General features: G+C 34.2%; 1 protein-coding gene across 1 annotated transcript in view; it reads right to left on the bottom strand.

The window, feature by feature from the left end:
- LOC128986734 (muscle-specific protein 300 kDa) overlaps positions 1-16,188 on the bottom strand; it is a 183,790-nt gene extending 167,602 nt beyond the window's left edge. Inside the window, exons 1-2 of the mRNA XM_054407239.1 lie at positions 16,131-16,188; positions 526-621 (exon numbers count right to left, since the gene is read on the bottom strand). The gene's annotated coding sequence lies outside the window, so the exon portion shown is untranslated. The remainder of the gene's footprint in view (positions 1-525; positions 622-16,130) is intronic.
- Between the last annotated feature and the right edge of the window lie 283 nt (positions 16,189-16,471).

Raw genomic sequence — 16,471 nt, 5'->3', positions numbered from 1 at the left:
CATTCTCACACATTGTCTTTTCTTTCTTGTGTCTACCACAGTGGCATTTTAAAATCAAAGTCAACGCAAACGCTTTTAGGAAACAACTGTCCAAACCCATAAAGTTTTAAATGGATATATGCCGGGAATTGAACCTGACCCTCCAGCACGGAAGGCTGAGACGCTGACTACTATTCTAGCAAGACGCCTCTACTGTCACTAAGTTGTCTTTTATTTCTTTATTATTTACAGTATTCATTCCAACGGTCAAACAACCAAAACAGTACTCGACATAAATATATGACAAAACGTAATCCCTAAGTTAAAAAAGGAACAGTTTGAAAATCATTTAGCAGCCAACTTGGAGCAAATATTCTATATGATATAATTATAATACGTCTTAAGTTAGTAGAGTATAGAGTGGCCTGGCTCTGTAGGACATGATTGGATATAAACTTTTAACAAAATAACAAAAATAGAAGTTAATATAGCCTAGGCCATACTTAGGCCTGAATGGTTCTAGGTTTAAATACAACATTAACTTACCAGTTTTTCCCCTGAGAGTATTTCAAGTAGAGCCAGGAGTTTTGTGCCATCTTTCAAGTCTTCAATCAAGTCATCCACTCGAAGCGGTGGAACTCGCTGAAAAATATCACATATTTAGAATGCATTTTAGAATTTGATGATGATTAACCCAGTGAGATAGTATGGCATGTAAGTAATTGCACGATAATTATGGCACACTGTCCACTAAGTTAACTTAATTAGTAGGCCTACAAGTAGCCTATATTGTCGTGAGAATTCCATTATATTGAATTTTTAGCCTCCTGATCACATTTAAATAAGTTACTGAAAAATGGTGTAAATACCTGCATTTATGTGAACAATGTGATGCTAAATTGCAACCGGCTTCGACTGACAAAGTAGTCATCGTCGGGCCAGTACAGATGTCTTTTTGCTTCATTCAAAGGTCGTCAATTCATAATAAATAAATCAATTTAACACGCACACGTACCGTACTTGAACATAGAAACGAACATTTAGGGTTAAAAACGAAGGATAATACTTCTAGACATAACCCCCGCCCGATCACGTCGTGTCCTGTTACCGTTGCAGTATTATCCTTCGTTTTTAACCCTAAATGTTGGTTTCTATGTTCGTGTTCGTGCGTGTTAAATGTATTTATTTATTATGAATTGACGACCTTCGAATGAAGCAAGAAGACATCTGTACTGGCCCGACGATGACTCCTTTGTGAGTCGAAACCGGTTGCAATTTAGCAACACATTGATCACATAAATGCAGGTATTTACACCATTATTGAGAATTCCAAGTTAACTTAAGTTACCTATGTAGCCTGCCCCACAATCAAAGTAGACTGTTAAAATTAATTTTCGTCTCACGGATACACTAACTTATAGGCTATTTAGTCAAAGTACTCCAAAGGGTATTTCTGACTTATACTAACTTAGATCTGTTCACAGATTAAACTTAGTTAAGTTAAGTTACCCTAACTTATCAAATTTTGTAGACTGTACAACAACATTGATTTTTACTCCAATTCCCTTTAGTCTATTACCGGTAACAAACTACCTAACTTATTCTTCGTAAACCTGGTGACGCTATACTTAATAGGTAGCCTACTGAATTTTTGTGCAAAATAAAGATTAGGCCTATTTGATTTGAAATTCTTTCTAAGGACAGGTCAATGTTAACCAGTGACAAAAAAATTGAATAAATCCCCAAACAAATATCAAGGGTAGACTTCCATATATGTTGGCACAAACAAATATATTGATATTTTCATTCGGTTGTTTGTGACCAATATCAAGCAAGTGTACCCAATATCAACCTACAAGATGTCTTAATTGAGACAATTTATCAAACTAGGCCTATCTTTATGGGACTTCTAGTTAGACCTAGCTTATATATTTGAAACAGATTAATAGTACCTAACTTAAATCATTTTAGGAAGAAGGTCAATCAGTCTTTAAATGATTGATTACAAACAACAGATTACCTTGCATCAAAATACTTATAATGAAGGTAGTTTTATGTTTTTGTAAACTTAGCATAACGTCTATTTGTAACTCACTATTCATGGCTATAGTTATCCCAAAACGCTTATACAGTTCAAGAAACTCCGAGAGCGACAAAGGCATTGCACAAAATAGCAGCGGATCAAACTCTGAAAATTACTAACTAGGCTAGAGAAGAATAAAAGGCTAAGAATCTTCAAATCTTCCATTTTTGGTCAATGTTTCGCCAGTGATAAACTAAAAACAACAAACGTAAGCAATAGCAAGCAGACAACCAATTTGACTTTTTAAATTAAATGTCAAACAAATACAAAATCAAAACACAGTTTTTTTTATCAAGCAAGATTGAAGAAGAAAACATGAGAATCTTTACCAACAAACAGGCTATGAGATAAAAAAGAACACCAACCAAGACCATTGATCACAGGAAAGAGTGTTTTATACAGTAAGTTAGTAGCCGTTTATACCATATTTACCGCCTCCTTTGTGAGCGAAGTACATAATGCCGTTGAAGTTGACAATGAAAATAGACGGTACGGTAGGTATGTAAGTTGAATTCATTCCACGCGTCTGGACAATATTATTACATATTGCACATTAAGGCTACGCAGCGTCGCCTCGTCGGTTAAGATGAGCATTGTGCTAAATGGACGCCATATATCAAATATGCAATTGGCAAAGTGGCTTCGTTGGTGTAATGAGGAGCTATTGTGTTAACAAATCGTCTAACCTTGACTCGACAAAAAATAAAATTACCGCAGAGCTAATTATTGGTCAACGGCCAAAGCCAATCTGCTAATTCCCGTGCACCATTTACAAGTTTACTGTGGAGGGCGTAATATGTATATAGTACCGGGGGAGGCCGAGCCATGTTCAGTATAGTTTATTTCGATCGTAAAATAAATTTAATGGGAACTCACGTGTTATTTACAGGTGGTAATGTTTGATTTAATTATTTAAGCTACAGCTGAATTTCAATCTATTATGATGGGGATTTTAACCTGGAAATTTACAACATATTAGTTTTTTTTACATTCGATGGTAAAAATCACTCGTTTATGATATAATAATAGCATAATTTAATTTTTCGATCAATGGCCAAAGGCAATCTGCTAATTCCCCTTGCACCATTTACTGGTTTGTGGTTTTTAATATATATATACTGAACCTCTAGCAAAGCCAAATTATAATAATAATACAAAATAATTTTCATAGGTAGTCGAAGAGTCACCGATGTCTGGTGACGAACAAACTCAACACCTACAGTAGTTTCGGCACCGAATTAGTGCAGACAAACTTTCAATATTTATCAGTGAAAACATTATCAATTGCATTGAAACATGTGTAAAATCACGTCAACATTCAAATTTTTACGTTTTACTATTTTACCTTTTTTTAACTATAACCAGGTGGATTAAGTGTATGGTTTCATACAAAAAAAATTTAGTGTAAAATTACAAATACGCACTTGTTTACAAGAATGTTACTTAACCTAATGACGTTTATAAGTGTTTGCAGAGTCATTAATATGGTATATAATGAAAATGATTGATTGTAATACAACAAGTTTTTACTTTTTATAGGCTCGGATAAATTCGGTTTGTTAACTTTTCAACGTTGACGATTTTCTAGCTTTTAAACCTAAACGCATAAGATATTCTCTTCGCAAAAAGAATTTGAGGACAAAACCCGCTGGCCGCTACCAAGATTAAATTTTAGCAAAACCAGGTCCCATAAAATTCTACATTTTTTTGTTTCGAGGCCAGTGGCCACCATTGCGTCATTGAATATAAAGAGGTTCAGGTGTTCCGCCACAGAAACATCTGTTTTTATATGGCCGCAACCTCACTTTGAACATGGATCACTGTACCTAGATAAATCTCATCCTCATTCCTGTGACAGAGTTGACGAAAAATCTCATGCTTAGGCTTGTCACAAAAGTAGTCAACTCAGTAAGTTTTACATCAACCTAAGTATTGTGCATCTAAGGTTGTACACTTTGAATTTCAAAGTTCCTTTAATTTAGAGTGTATGAAATCACCACCTCATTAGATCAGAGATCGTTGCCAAGATAGCAAACTGTTTTGGCCAGTAAAATTGCACCTGAACACCGTGTTCAAAGAGTATTCAAACGACGCCTACTGGTCCTCATTTGCTTCGGGCTAAGCGAACATCCAAATTAGTAGCGAACTTCCAAATTAGTAGCGAAATTACAAAGTTGAAGACCGACACTCCTATAATCTAAAAAAAATGAATTAATTCGCTTATAAAAATTATACGTTGCTAAAAAAGACGAAGAGAAATAATTACAGAGCGCCCGGTATGGGATTCAAGGCTAACCTCTGGCGAGTGAAGCACGAGGAATATAAATCATTCATTTGTCAACAGTTAGACACTCTCATATATATTCTGTCCAGATCCCCCCATTATCCATAGATTACTTGTTGCATAATTGGTAACCCTGCACTGGATTCATTTGTTATAAAGATGCTTGTTATTGTCTGAATATAGATCGTTATAGTTTAAGGCTTTTACATATATGGTAGTCATTAGTCAATTACTCTTATACAAGAGGACACTGTTTCCAGTTTTAAGTAACACTAATTAGAAATTAGAACATTGTACTAGGTAAAAGAAACGTTAATCATAATTTATCCGGGGACTATTATAAGACGTCCTCAATATACTTTTAAAAAGCCAGCTACGCAGTTATAGGCTTACAGAAAGGTTTATTGGTTTACATTACGTGTACATATTACAATTGAGTATACAAGTCTTATGCGTGTATACTCTTTGGTATTACTCTTCAACACGAAACAGTTTCAAGTATGCAGCTGTGACGTGATTCTCTTGCAACTTTGGCCTTGAGAGGACCTACAACTTTAGAACCACCAAACCACGGTCTGTGGTTGCAGTCTCAGTTCCACGAACTGCTTAGAATGCAAACAATCTGGCAATCTAACAATCTACACGTCTCGCGAAACTAAGGAACCCCGAGCCCCGCGGCGACGGAGCCAGAACCTGTAGATTAAAGAGGACAAGGTTCTACCGAACCGCACCTTAGAGAACGGTTCACTCTTGAACAAACTCTACCTTCTTGGTAAAAAGGTCATGAAAAACATTTAATTGCACTCGTAGTTGATAGAGAGTGTTTTCCAATTATGTAGGGTCAAATTCAAAAGTAAATAGAAAAATAACGTAGGTATCTTTTACCCTGGTTAGAACCACCAAAACTACTTAGGATATAGGCATAGGGTACCGCCAAAATATAGTCGTGTTTGGAACGATAAAAAACTGTAACTTATACTATACACTCATGGTTTGTAAATCTTACTTAATATAATATTTTTACGTTAAAACATTTGTTATGTGTTCGGTTGGTTCCATTTCGGTTGTCATTTTGACTAAGATAACTCGAAAGGGTTTATTGCTACGAAAAGAAAAATCCGCGGCAAAATAACAGCCAAAGCAGCAATAAACTCAGATGTAATTTACGGCACTTTTGAGCTTCTGCGAAATATCACCCTGACGTGTTATTTTCAACTCGTAAAAACCAACCGGAATGACCGATAATTTAAATCTAAGCTGCACTTATGGTCTTTATAAATAGCCGGTTTCAAACCATAAAAAGATGTAAAATAATAAAATAAACCTTAAAGATCAACTCTACCGAACGGAAGGTGGTAGGAGAAATTCCTACAGCTATACCATAAGGGAACCCGTATATACTTCGGATATATATCCACAAACTTATAGGATAATTATTAACAAGTATCTAAAAAAATTTCAGTTATCCATCGCAGTACAGAGACATGAAATGATTACTAACAACTGATTAAGACATCGACAGACGTTACTAGCATACACGCGCCCATGAATGAACGACAAGGTCTTTGTGAATGAATAATCGTCGTGAATGAGTCACTGGTACTTTCTAGTTGCCTTTGGAATTATTTTAAGCCTTTTACGATTTCCTAACATACAAATTATGTATAATGCATAGGTGCAAACTTTTCACAAGCATTATTGATAAACTCTTAACTGAATTAATAAAGTTTATTTCTTATTAAAGCATGACAGTTTGAGTTTGCCGAAACCTAATCACCCTTAAACAACGAATAAATTACAACATTGAAGGTACACAAATTCGTCCATTCATTAATCATCTTTAAATCAACAGTTAATTACTATGTCAAAGCTACAAAAATAGCCTATCCATAATAGAAATAAGATCATAGTTTCATCAAATTTTATCGATTCAGAAAAAATAAGTTTAAAGTGAGCTACATCAGTGACGTATAACGCTGTATCCAATGATTAGCCATAGCAATTCACTCTGTGTTAACGCAAATATACCCCAAGGCGTGTTCTGACGGATCAAAGTGAGAGATAACATTTAATCAAGATACCCTACACTAGCAAAGGGAAACAGTCCATAGTACCGTAATTACTGGATATTATGAACATTTTGCCCTGACAATTTCTATATAAATTGATTGGAACTGAGTAGTTACAGTTTTGGAGTTTTTTTACATTCTAATGCAACTGTTGTAAATAGTCAAAAGAAAAAATCGTAGACAAATGAATTAAATGTAGACTGTCAGCCGTGCAGTGGTTACCATGGTTACGATAGGTTCTAACGCACACCACAGGGAGCGCTGTGTAGTTACGTAGGACGTAGGCCGTAACTACATGGCGCTCCCAGTGGTGTGTGCCAGAACCTATGGTAACCGCAGCACAGCAGACGGTCTATATTTGATTCTTTTTGTCTATGTTAATAGGTATTACCAAACACGGATCTAAACGCGATTCGTATTTTATAATACGACGAGAAAGAAGTGTATTTTGCAGTATAAAGTCAATGCTACAAGGATGCATTTGGGTGGGATGGCCACATGTTTTCCGTTATGAATATATTTGAACGATTGCGTTTTGGAAATTGGAACTAGTTAGGCCTACACCAATACTATATACATATTTTATATATGGATATAAAATACTATCAATTACGGAATGAGTGCGAATGTAATAAATTTACCTCAATTCAGGTGCCTCAAATCCGAATTAGACATGCTATATTTAATAATGCCTCAACCGAGGTGCCTAAGAGGTGCCTTAATTCCAGTGTAGGTATGGCAATGGCGTGCCTACGATCATTAGACTCGCGTATCTATGGCTGTGTCTGTGTCGTGTTCATTTGGTGCTGAACATGAACGTGCCTCATGACGTAATCTTAAACCACAACTACTATTACAATTACTGACAATGTACCACAAATAGCTCTCCTGGCTGCGTGACCAAGTCCTCTTCGAGTCCTTTGGTTAGTATTCAAACGATTGTTTAATGTTCAATGAGTACTTTATAACCTTTTTATTTAGTCAAGAACGGCAATTATCTCAAAGGGTTGATTTAATTTTAACTGTAATTATTGAAATATAAATTTATGGTGTAGTTTTAATGTTCATGTTCTCCATGGAAGGGGAAGATTATTCAGGGTTATCTAAAAAATATCGACTAACTTTTAACATTGAAAATAATCAAGACAATTATTTTTTTTAATTCTAAGGCTTCCTTACAAAGCATTCAATAAATTACTATACAGTAATGCTTATGCCATTGCTTTCTGTTTATTTTACAACTAGCAGAGTACCCGTCCTTCGTACGGGGTTGGAATATAAGTATAAAATGCTTATTGCAGTTATACTCAAGCTTTGCGTTTGCAATAAGGGAGGACACAGTTTGATACAATTTGCTTTTTTAAATTTACAGTATTCTATAGTATTACACATCTACCATAGCCATAATGTTCTACCACTTCACCTAAACAATAGAGAAAAATAAATTACCAACAATTCGCAAAATATCACAAATTATTCATGAAATGAAAAACATAAACATAACTGTAAACAATCCTACTTTGACAGTTCTCATTGCGAATCACAGTTTTTTGTTGCTGTTTTCATAAATGCAAAAAAATATATTGCTGCACCCTGTTGGTAAATCTTATAACTTTTTAATGCTTTTCCATATCATAGAACTAACTTTTTTAGTTGAAACAGCTGACTAATTTCTTTAATTCCCTTTAAATATGAACTAGTGTACCTGTTGCTCGAATTCGAGCAATTGCGAAGCATTACAGGCAACTCAAAGATTATAGAAATACTCACGATCTACAAAACAGTTAGATATAATCAAAATCTTTTGTAACTAGGATTGCTTTCAGAGCGGTGAAAGCCAGTTGAGCGGAGAAAACTTGATTTAATATTTGGGTAACTAACTAAATAAATAAAAAAAAACAATATACTAATGCTTGTTTTATTGATTGAAATTTTAATAATTTACCTCTTGACTACTGTACATCTTGATGTGATTCAGATAGGCTACCTCTTGCAAAAGTAGATTAAATTACAGTAGTTGGGACTATGATAATAACATGGAAAACGGGTATTAAAGTAAAAAAAGAAGAGGGAAATTTTACATTTAAACTCAACTGTACAAAAAAAACAGTGGACTTCATTATGACCCTTGCAATCGGTAAAAAGTATTGAAGTATAAAAAAACAATAAGTATAAAAAAACGAGCATTTAAGTATAAAAACATGAGGGGAAATTTGAAATTTGAAAGTCAACTGTGCATTATAAACATTAAATTTGTCTTCATTTTAACCCTTCCAATCGGTTGAATTGGTTTTAATATTGGCCTTAATAAAACATAACACGAAAAAGGTAGGCCTGTTTTAACTTAAAAACACAACCGTAAAATACTTTATACTCAAATTAATTGAAACACTTCTAAGGCTGGTATTACACTATCATAGTTCTATGACATATATCTATTATCATATGTCTTTGATGAAAATTATTACAGTGTAATGTACCAACTATTATAATGGTTTTGAACTATGATAATATGTTCTCTCTATAATATGTCATAGAACTATGATAGTGTAATACCGGCCTAAATTACTAAAATTATCAATTGTATTTTTATGTAAAACAAAAAACTTAAGAACTGCTAAAAATACTATTGAACAATTAAACATGGCTGAAATGTAGGCATAATAATAACAAAAGTGAAAAGTAAACATCACATCAGCTGATTTATGTGAAAACATAATAATAATAGAAGGGAAGACATGCCAGAGACAATGTAGATTTGGTCTCCTATTACGTCATCCTATTTTGTCACAACGTTGGCCTTATCTAAACAACTCAAATTAATTAGCTTAATACAGAAATTTCTTTACTATTTTTAGCGTATTCTTGGTTTTTATTGGGCGTTTAAAGTATATTTTTTATTTATCCACGCTGTAATAATAATTATACGTCATAAACATATTATTTCGTTTATTAGTCACGAATACTCATAAACCCCGACCTACATTCCCCACATGCCCAAATTAGATCAGTGTTCAATCTGCGTTTTATTAATAAGTGTAATAACTTACAGTACCGTCGATGTAATTCAACATAATATAACCTGTGATGTATTATCGGATTAAATATCGATTTCGAGGCGGTTCGATATATCGCTTATTAAATCCTGATTTCTAAATTGGCTGTTTCTAATCAGCTGGCAACACAAATAGGTTCCCAAGAAAGTAGTCACTGGTCCGTATCCCTCCGCTCCTTGTTTATGCTCCGCGCATTGAGAAAGTAGTTCCGTATATTTTCTCGATTTTCAGTGAATTCCGCGCCTTAAAAAATGTTTTAACAGCATTTCCTTGTTTATTAAAATCATAGGAATGGTTTAAGAACGTTTAAAAGAAAAGTCTAGAAAGTTCAGAAATACCTTATGGGTACTCTTGTTTACATTTTTCTTGTAAACAAAAAACTGTCATATGGCTACTTTAGTCCCATAAGCCTAATGTTAAAAATTGGAAATTTTAAGTTCGTTTTAAATTGCATTAGCGTTATCTAATTGAAATTTGTTTGTTTAAAAACCATCTCCCCATTAGTCTAAGTAATTTTGTTAAGTTTGGCTGAAATGCATTCAGCCGTTATTGAGTGATGTTTCTCTATTTGTTGCATTGAAGTTGATCCAAAAGAGCTACGCTCGCTTCGCTCGCTCCGCTCAAATATCTTATATTTTTTCAAATAGCTGATCTTGTTTTTTTTTTTAGTGTTTTTAGTGTAAGAAAAATAACGTTTTTTTCTATTTCTTCTACTTGGTTGTGTTCTATGACTTTTTCCTTGTTTTCTTTGTTTGCAAATCGCTCATTTCAATGATTGCTCAAGAAATGTAGCACAGTGTTAATACAGTTTTATTTTTAGCCTATCTCAAATTGTCCAGGATTTCTCGTTCTTTTCCATTGTAATAATTACACCAACCCAAGTTTCGTCTACAGATGCAATATGCCAAAGAATATACCTACGTACAATCTCTAAGAAGTGGTAAAAAAGGCAGAAACCAACCTATACAATAGATAAGCTAACTCCATAAGAAATAATTTTAAAAGTTACTGTGATATTACTATTTTCCACTGATTTGGTAATAGAACATTATATTGCAAAACATGACACGATGCAGAAGAAAATCAATTTTAAAATCAGAAAAATCCATTGCAAATACTGTACTTCATTTTGACAAATTCAATAAATCACAATTTAAATATTAACAGCTGTTGCATTAAAAAGTAGTGTAGAATTATGCATATGGTCGTAATGTAAACAAATCTGAAGAGGCAACTTTAAAGGCTTCTGGGGCAGAGCCCCAAGGGAATTTACCTCTTTTCTCTTTTGATGACTCATCTACAGACCAAGACCTTTCTTTAGAGACCCCTACCAAGTTTCTACGCCCAGCCGTTCTCTCAAATTAGCTGTGACAAAACCCCCGTTTTCCTCCATAAGAATAACATGGGATGGGAATTTAAAGGCCACGGGGGCAGAGCCCCAAGGGAATTCACCATGTTTCTCTTTTGATGGCTCATCTACAGACCAAGACCTTTCTTTAGACACCTCTACCGAGTTTCTACGCCCAGCCGTTCTCTCAAAATAGCTGTGACAAAGAAAAACAGTTTCAAATTAATATATAGATACTTATAAGGTTAACACGGGGAATTACAGAGCCACTGGGGCGGAGCCCGAAAGGATTTTTGAGATAAGAATATGCCTATATGTTAATCGGGAATGTAAGCTATCATCATGCCAAATTTCAGCCCAATCCGTCCAGTGGTTTATGCGTGATTGAACTTCAAACACACAAACAAACACACAAACTTTCACATTTATAATATTAGTAAGATTACCAGATAGGATTTCAATTCTGGCCAATCTTATAAATACTATTATGCTCAATTCAAGTAATAGTTCTACGCACAAATGTTCAATTAATTATGGCAAGCTTAACCGTTGAATACTAACTATGAATGTATATTTCTGTGTATTTCTGTATTGTATTATCTGAACTTTTTGTATATTCTTTGTATGTAGCCATGTTGCATCATGCCTCCTATAAGTATTGGTATTTGCCGTTGGAATGAAATAAATAAATAAATAAATAAAATAAATGAACAATATCAACCAAATGATACAGTTGAATACAAAACTGTGCTGGAAAAAAGTGGATACTAAGGTGTGAGTGGCCACTCTGATGATAAGATAAGCATGACCATGACGTAATGTTGGACATACTCATCCATTAGCATTCAACAGACAGCCTGCCAATGAGTCATGCGGCTCGAGAGCTAATTGTCAAGTTTTGGGCCAAGTGGCCACTTGAGGTCTATTGATGGCTCACTATCTACACCTACGGAGCCGGAGTGAATAGCAAAGAAAGGTGAACCATAACGAGGCATTTCCTGAATTAATTTATATCAAATTTTTTAGGGTCCTAAAATAGCAGCTGCGGTTTTCTGAGCAAGAAGAGGGATGTGTGGATAATTTGTATTGTATGCAACTTAACGGTTAATAATGCATGAAAACACCAGCCCATACATTTCTTAAGAAAGATTCACTTCGAGAACATTGATAGCTTTGATCTCCTTTGTTGCCATTGTAAATCCTGACTGTAAAACAAGAGTTTAATAAGATACCGTATCTAAGACGTCGGCAACTTTTTGTCAAACACATCACTTCTTTTTTATAAGTATATTTTGTAATTAAAAATACAACCAATGTAAATATTGAGTTAAATATGGTAACTTGTTAAACTGGCCGCTTATGGTAAACTAATATAAAACTTCTTTAAACTTTGGGGGAATGTTTGGTGTTCTTTGCCAAATATTTTCGACTACTTACTGGCATGTTTCTTCTCTGAAGTCCTCAATTTTATACATTAACTGGCAATTGAAAAGTAACAATTTATAAAATACTCATTAGCGATACTTTTCAGAAAATTCAAGGCAGACTTTTTCCTTTTTACATATAAAAAAGTTGATCTACATACAAATGTAATGTGTTAGAGTGTTTAAAAGTCGAGGAAACATTTTTTATTTGAGGTTTTACAAATTATACGCTTTTTACTGATGCCACCCTTAAGAAAATTCCAAATTGGATTTGGACTCATTTTTACTGAACTACATAGTTTAGTATCGTAAGTGATCTGATCAATACAAAGACATCCTAAATGTCATATCAAGTCAAAAGAGGCGTGCTTCTTATTTAATGTTATCAAATCCACTTCATATCAATACTCTACTAGAATGTTGCTCTCGTACTGTTATTGAATTAACGTTCAAAAAATTTAACCACAACCCTGTTGCAGCAAACTTAAGACCAGGTGAATTTATAATTTTTTTATATCTGGATGCATCTTAAGTTACTAATGTTGGCTCAGTGAATTGAGTAGTATGACTAACACAAATTACAAAAGACGGCACTAAAATAATTAAATTTTCCAAATTTGAAGAAGTATTTGCACAAACAGATTTGGATCATGGGCTCCTTATATCGAAAAGGTACATATTTTACTATTAAAAACCACCAAAACCTACCATTAGATTTTACAATTAATAACACAAAAATTTGTCAAAAGTACAGTGGTTCAAGTTATATGTGTAGGACCACGAAGTAAACGAAATTAGTTAGTAAAATGTGTAACAAAGTTGTTAAATATCTTTAGAGAGTATGATTTTACTGTAAATTACAACAATATCGCCCACTGACCTTTTTTTAAATCTTTTGTTTAGAAAACACCTGCATTAAATTTTCTTTTAAAATGCATCATCTATACACCGACTGTATTCTACATTACAGGTAAAGGCATGAGATAATTTAAAGCACGTTTGGATCATTAATGCAGTACATTGTAGAGTAAGAGGGTGCTTGGTTTTCACTTAAAAACCCTGTTGGTAAAATCGAAACACGAAAAATTACAGTTTTTAATTGCCTCGAAATTGCGGTCTCCTCTTACTACAGTACAGTACATCCACAATGTGAAGCTACAAATAGTCATATTGCAGATAAACTATTCGGGTTGCCCTTCATATTTCTTTTCCAACACGAACCAAAGCAAATTTATAAACCCCACAATAACACTAACCCAAGATAGAGGAAAGAAAGAAGAGTATGAAGCCACACGCGACAGTAGAGGGAACATAAATCTTACAAGATAGCAAAACAGATGATAAAACTAAACGAAGCCATTCGGAAAATAGCGTCATAGATGCGGAAATATTATTTATGGAAACTACACTCGCGATGTTGTATGTAAAAGGTGACCTGTGTGCGTATACATATAATTTATGTTGGCTCAGAATCGTCTAACACCTTTAACTAAAATAATTAATCTGCCTTAAACTGTACATATTGTAAATTACACTACCGTAAAGTGAAAGTGTACAGGTCGTAAATTATATTACAGTAAATTGTAGAGACCGTAAATTATATTACCGTAAAGTGTACAGACCGTAAATTACATTACCGTTTTGGATACATGCCGGAAATTACATTACAGTAAATTGTACAGACCGTAAATAATATTACCGTTAATTTTACAGACAGTAAATTACATTACAGTAAATTGTACAGACCGTAAATTACATTACCGTTAAGTTTACAGACAGTAAATTGCAATACAGTAAAGTGTAAAGGGCATACAATACATTACAGTAAAGGAAAGTGTACAGACCGCGAATTACATTTTAGTAAAAGTTTACGTACCGTAAATTACATTACCGTTAAGTGTACTATCGTAAATTACAGTAAGGGTAAATACCGTAAATAAAAGCAGATTTATTATCCTAATATGCAATCTGAAGCCTACGTAAAAAATTGGTTTCAGGAAAATATCAATAACAATAATCTCTGTGAAACTCCTTGAACTATTAAAAACCTGAGAAAGCTGGTACATTTAATAACGTGTACTTCAACATTCACATGTATAACACACATACATGTACACATAAGGCTGAGATTGAAAATACCTCGTCCTGTTTTACTGGGAAAAAATTCTAATTAGGTTTCGCCATGTAAATATTCTAGAACAAATCTGTTTGTGGAACAATTAAATTTCAAGACAGTTTCAAGGTGGGTTAGTCTAAAAGTTAATTCACAAGAAGTTCTCTGCAAAACTTAAAACTGGTAAAATGAAAACTGACAAGTATTTATTTATAGTAAAATGGATCGTACAACAATAGTTCATCTGTTGCTTTTTTGTTGGAGAGTCGAGATTTGAGGAAGTGTGAAGTATGAAAAGCGAGTCACGAGACGATAACTAGGCCATGGATAAATATAGGATAACACCTGTTGACTGATAAACAAAGTCAGCTGATTGAAGTCAGCTGATTTTAAAGTCAGGTGATTGTTGAACTGCATTTTTTTCTTGGAAGAGTCGATGATGGGTTATTTTTATAATTCCTATTTGAATATAACCATTTGAATATACTGTACATGTATTTATTTAGTTAGTTGAAAGAAGCTTGTCACCCAATTGTTGGCAAACGAGATGATCTTGTGGTAGAGCGTGGAGTTTCAGTAACCGAGGTCCCAGGCTCAAATCCGTAAATCACATCTCATATTTTTAGCTAAGACCCTTATAGATCAAGAACCTTATAGGCTTATGCTGATGTAACGTGTAGAACTGTTCCGATCTAGAGCCTACAGTCCTAAGCTGTAAAGGGCGACCGAAAATAACCGGATGTTTTAAAAATAAGCATAACTTTTTTAATTACGTTACAATGCTCGTGAACTATTGCAGCTTGAGAAACACACTATTTACTAAAAATAGTTGGCTACGGTTGTCAGATGCCCTTTACGCATAGAAAACAATGTCTCAGTCACGTGGAGTTCACTTTCATTCATACAAGTTTCAATAATTTTCTTAACTCTTCTGTTACACATCACGACATTATCCGGTCACTGTTGATTGTTGCCGCCTCCCTGTTTATTGTCGTCATTTAAGTTCCACCAGGGTTCAGGGTTTGTGAGTGTAGACTCGACATTGAAAACGCCCAACAGAATAAATTCAGACTCGCTCAAATCTGGCGACCTTGCGGCAACAGAATATCACAGAAATGTGAAATAAATGCTATAAACCTTCCAATGAACTTAATAATACACACCACGGCTATTGAATTCTGAATAGTGTGCGTGGTGGATCTTGTTGAAAATAAACATATGTAATTTTTATCATACATCGTTGTTCTCGCCTGAGACCTCAACAAAGTGTTGGAGCATATCACTTACGAGTCAAAGCTTTCTAAACAGTTTCAATATTCTAAAGCGTTCTTTTTCAGCCAAACGGCTTCTTTTTCGGATACATCCCATCTTCCTCAAGTTGTTAAATCACCTGAGGATTGTATTTTGCCTGGAAACTCTATCATGGCGACGACTTCTAAGATGAAAGGGCACTATAAAAATCGCTGCCTTGATAATCTCGTCGTTTTGCAAATACTCATCACAGGCAATACGGTGTTTACTGTCCAATACTCCATGGCTAAAATTGTATGATATAATTATGGCACGCATCCTATTCGTTTAAAAAACGTCCAGATCCTGTCGGTCCTGTTGGTCATATGTGAGACAAAAAAATGAAAATCTAATGTCAAATCGACTGTAACGTTAAGAAAGACTCTGTCTAACCTGTAATAAAGTATGTAAAATATAGATGTATTACATTTTGTTACTTAATCGAAAATTATCAAATAGCTGTATGTTTTGTCAGATAACCTACCTTTGAGAGGTATGAGTTGATCCAATTTACAAAAGTCTTCTTTTGAACACGCTCTTGTTCATCTGAAACAATTAAAACCAATAGAAGTTTAAGCAGACAACAGGCAGTATTTCAAATTTTAATAAATAAGTTATATCCAAACTATACAAACACATTACAATCGTAATCCGTCTCACAAAAACGCATAGCAGAGTGTACCTATTACTTAGACTTATTAGAACTTACGCGTACACATGACTGCGACTTAACGATGTCACTATAGTGAAACGTCACTTTAATACGATGGAGCTATAAGGGGTGTTGGGGTGTATATAATATCAAACCAACGCTCTCATATTCCA

This window comes from Macrosteles quadrilineatus, unplaced genomic scaffold (genome assembly GCF_028750875.1).
Source record: "Macrosteles quadrilineatus isolate MER2022 unplaced genomic scaffold, UCM_ALF_1.0 Scaffold_2__2_contigs__length_208266976, whole genome shotgun sequence".
In the NCBI taxonomy this organism is placed as follows: domain Eukaryota; kingdom Metazoa; phylum Arthropoda; class Insecta; order Hemiptera; family Cicadellidae; genus Macrosteles; species Macrosteles quadrilineatus.
Note: the sequence above shows the minus strand (reverse complement) of the source record. Positions and strands in the feature narration are given on the sequence as shown.